This window comes from Penaeus monodon, unplaced genomic scaffold (assembly GCF_015228065.2).
Source record: "Penaeus monodon isolate SGIC_2016 unplaced genomic scaffold, NSTDA_Pmon_1 PmonScaffold_1976, whole genome shotgun sequence".
NCBI classification, from domain to species: Eukaryota; Metazoa; Arthropoda; class Malacostraca; order Decapoda; family Penaeidae; genus Penaeus; species Penaeus monodon.
The window spans coordinates 10,001-15,000 of record NW_023649437.1 but is presented as its reverse complement, the minus strand read 5'-3'; the positions used below and the strand labels follow the sequence as shown (position 1 = coordinate 15,000).

At 30.3% G+C, this 5,000-nt stretch overlaps 1 pseudogene; it reads left to right on the top strand.

Annotated features, from left to right (window-relative positions):
• LOC119569914 overlaps positions 1–5,000 on the top strand; it is a 15,648-nt pseudogene that overhangs the window by 5,184 nt on the left and 5,464 nt on the right.

The window sequence follows — 5,000 nt, the reverse complement described above, 5'->3', positions numbered from 1 at the left end:
AGGCCACCTGCGGGAGAATGCAACAACGACTCACTGATGAAAACCAGGTAAGGGATCAGAACTGTGAATAGTCATAATAGGTAGATTGTGACAGGAATAATGTATCTTTAGACAGTCATTTTTGTTGAAGATTTTTCATTGAGAATGATGCTTATAATTCTAATAATCTTTTTTCTAAATTTGATTATATTCCTGTGGGTAGAAAATTTTGCATATTAAATTTTAATGAATTTAGATTGCATTTGATGGAGACAATTCATAACAAGTATTAGGGAAAGATTTTTTATTATATAGGAAAAGCACATATAGTTTTCGAATTATGTGAAACCATATACAAATAGGTTACTTCATTTCTTACAATATAACAGGAACTGCGTGACTGTGTTGTTTCCTGGATTGATGACCCCCCGACAGAAGGGGGGGGGAAAAAAAAAAAAAAAAAAAAAACGAACTTGCCCCAGAGAATGCGAAGATTTGGCGGTCTATTACCTGCCTCTGTTATGAGACAGGAATCACAGCCTACCAAAATATACTGGAACTAGATACCAACCAACAGGGCTCATAAAGATAACTTAGATTTAAAGGTAGAGTATGCCATTTAAACCCATTTGCTCCATATGGTAAATGCATAGTTTATTTATTTATTCGTTTTATTATTAAACTATTAATTTTACATCAATAGCTTCACAATACTTACCACCAAGAATTAGTTATTAGATCTAACATATCTTGTCAGTTTTCCTCTTTTTTTAGAATATATCTTTATTTTGTTTTATTATTTATTATTGTCATAGTATTTGAATAATAATATGATGAATTATGCTATATTTTTATAATTACAGTCTTGCTTTTTCGTGCAAAAAAAAAACAAAAAACCTTTAAGGATTTAAAGGAAGGGAAATCATTTCAACCTTTTTTTTTTTTTTTTTTCCTCAGTGCCCTGTCCTACAAGGACTTGGCGAATCATGGATTTCCATATTTTCTTTGGCATTTAGAGGTGGTTTTTGCCGTTACCTTCCGCCCTGTGTTTTTTATCGAGTCACCATCTCTATTTATACGGGTCTGAAAGTTCCTTGCCCAAGGGAACAACGCTCCGCTTGGTTACTCTACCTGTCGTGACAGTCTTGAGTCCGATTCTCTAACCATGCTGCCACCGCGGCCCCATCTTTTGCAATCATAGGGGCTACCATTTAGTTCTTGTGGCTAAGCACTTGCAGACCCTCTGGGTGACATAAATTCACTAAACTTTAGTGACAGTAAAATAAACCCGGGGCAGATAGTTATAGCATATCACATCCCTGCATGGATTCATTATACTAGTGCTTTATATTTCAGTTGCTATTGTTTGACTCGTTTGTGTTATTTTTCTTGAGCCAGAACCATCGCCAGTCCTGATCACCCAAGCCTTGCCAACTTTATTGTGAATGTGAATTCAGTATTCATTATTTTGGTATTTTAAGTATAGATCATGTTTTGTCCCTTAGAAGTAAAAGCGCTGGGTTTGTAAATATATTGTCTAAATGCTGAATATCCTGAATCAAGACATCTTCTTTATAAAACGGAATTGTGTTTTATACCTTGAATTAAGAAAGACATGCTGCTTGCAGTCCATTGTGGACATCCCCTCATACACTAACACGAGATGAATGGGATGGATCGTCAGCCTCAACAATGCATGACCCTCAGGGCCCTCACAGTCCACTTCATATTCAGCCCCACCAGAGTCAGGCCTTTCAGACATTCCACTGCACGTTTCATCCTCCAGAGAGAGACTATTAGAAGTCCTTATCCCGTCAGAGATCTCCAATGAATGGTAATGCCCTCCTTGTCTTTTTATTTTTGAGTTATTGTTTGTTTAAGCATTATCTAGTAATTAATTTTGAAACATTCATTTTAGTGTCTATTCAGAATTCTCATAGTTAGTAATAGAAGTATAAAATCCACATAAAATGACATTTTATATTTTGACTCATTTATGTTTCATTTTGTCAATATAAAAAACTGAACAACTTTAGATGCTAAACTAAACATAGTCAAAATGAAGAATAACTAGTAATTTGTGACTTGTCACTGTAACTTGTATAAAATTTACTTACTTCTGATATATTGCACATCTATTCTGGTTAGTTTCAAATAAAGGTATGTAAGTATGTTAGAATAAATTGTTAGTCTATCATAAAACTGCATATTAGCCTAAGCGATCCAGTTTTAATTGTATTTTCCTGATTAACCCTTTGAACCTGGTGCTCCCTTTTCCTTACATGGCCCAAAATCCAAGCATTAGGTATCAGTTATTATTTTGAATGGCAACTCTCACGTATAGTGTGATGTCAATACTCCTTGCCTCCCCTTTGCAATCTTATTATCTCTTTTCAGGGGGCATAGCTTTTTTCCTTTTTGACATTTTTCAGTGTCTATATTTGTCATTGACTTGGCTGTGGTCCAAGTGGTAGTTGACAGTCTTTCCTTGCATCGACTCATAATATCTTTATGAGGTAGTCCTAATAATAGCATAAGTAACATTTTATTATTTGTGTCATTATTTATTTATTTTAAGTTTATTATTTTTTTATTTAAATTTTGTATTTTACTTTATTATTATTATTTATTTTTTTGAATTTCCATTTCTGTAATACCCCTGCAACTGCCATCACCGCCAGGAGGAAAATCCTGAACCTGGAGATCTGACTTGCCAGGAGCCGGTGCCTTCCAGTCATTGCTCACAGGATAGTACATTCCGACTCATTACTGAAGAGGATAATGGAAGAGCTCCTTTCTAAATACCACTGATTCAAGGGCTTGTCACTCTATCTTGGCGAGTCATTCCCGTCACTCTAGGCTTTAGCCAAATTTGCTGACATGTTCCTTTACTCTGGTCACCAACTATTTGCCATTTTAGTTTTATTTATTTATTTATGATTTTAGTTATGGTATTTAGGTTTATTTATTTATTTATTTGTTTGTTTATTTTTTATTTATTTTTTTATTTTTTATTTATTATTTTATTTTATTTATTTATTTATTTTAATATTTATTTATGTATTTATTTTATTGGATTTATTTATGTATTTATTTATTTATTTTTTATGTATTTATTTTATGTATTTATTTATGTATTTTATGTCCGTATTTATTTACATAGTTAATTTATTTTTTAGTTTATTTTTTTATTTTGTTTATTAATTAATTTTAATTGTGTTTGTTTGTTATTTATTTACTTATTTATTTTTATTTATTTATTTATTTGTTTGTTTTTGTTGTTTGTTTATTTTATTTTTTTATTTATTTCTTTATTTATTTATTGTTTATTATTTATTATTATTTATTATTATTATTATTATATATTTGTTTTTTTTTGTACGATGGTCACATCAGCATGATCCAAGAGATTTAATGCTAGATGGCATATAGTAATGCCAATATGCCTGATCCTTTGCGGGTGCAATATATGTCCACTTGCAGTCAGCCTACTCTGTAGTTGTGCTAAGCAGGTTTTGGCATGTTTAGCCCTGACTTTTGCATGAGGAGGTACAGCCCTCCATATTAGGTTAGTCTCTTCATTTCCTAAATCATATGTGCCCTAGCCAAATTCAGAGAACGGGAAAACTGTGCTTGTAATTTTTCACTGGCAATGCCATTGTGCATGGTATCTAGTATGTGTGGCTCAGTAACTAGTATCTAGTATGTGTGGGATAACTGTCATCAGTAGGTTAAATTCTGAGTACGCCATAATTTATCATAGTGATTACAAGTTATCACTTGGTTAAAGAAAAACTAGCTCTATATTATTGTTATAGAAATCAAGCACTATAACCTAAAACTGTACTGATACGATCTTTTTAGCTTTGTAATGATTTAAACTAAAGAACCAACAACAAACAAACTCTTGAATTGTTGACTACCATAATTTGGTTGCTAATAGTATTTTGAAGCAAGAGATAAATCAAGAATTATTTTTTCCCACATCATTAGCTTTCCCTGCTTATTTTTTTATACGCATTGAAATGATATGAATTAAACTAACTGCCTACATATATTTTAGTGATAAAAAGTCATATATTTCCAAACTTTTGGTTTACATTTACCACAGTGGCTTAAGTTACCTTATTTTTGAGGGTAGGCTATTTTCTGTAGTTGTTTGACTAACAATGCGTGCAGTAAAGAGTTGATTATTCTTTGCAGACAAGTAATGTTCTTATATAAGGTCCATTAGAGGCAAGATGTAATGATGTTAGAGACAGAAAAGCAGCAGCTTGGTGAGGAACTTGCAAGATGGATCGGATCCGCCCTGAAGGAGAAGGTTTAGAGTCCACAGCTTGCCAATAAGGAGAAATCTGTTGGTTCGCGTCACCTCAACACCACCTTATTCACTTTCGCATCATTCTACGTGCAGTTGGGTTAGGCCTCACCAACAGAACTCGCCGCTTAGGCCCAGGTCAGTCAGATCACAGTTTTGCTTATATATGAAACGAATCAATCATCAATCACCTCTCTCTATAATTTTCAATATAATCAGAAAAGAGTAGTAATGTGATTATTGTCCGAATAAATTATATATATTCTATATTCTTGATATATATTATATATATATATATATTTATCTATATATTATTAATATTATTATATATATTATTATCTTATTATACTTATATATATAATATATATAATATATATATTGTTATATAATATATATATTTATATATATATTAATATATATATATATATTATATATATATATATTTATATTTTATTATATATCATAATATTATTATATAATTTTATATATTTATAATATATATCATATATATTATATTATAAAATATAGATATGTATTTGAGTATATATCATATATATATTATATATTATATAATATACTTATACATATTGTATATAATTATATATATATGTTATATATATTATATATAGAGTATTATATATAATATATTTATATATATGACATATATTATATATATATATAAATTATATAGTATTATATATAT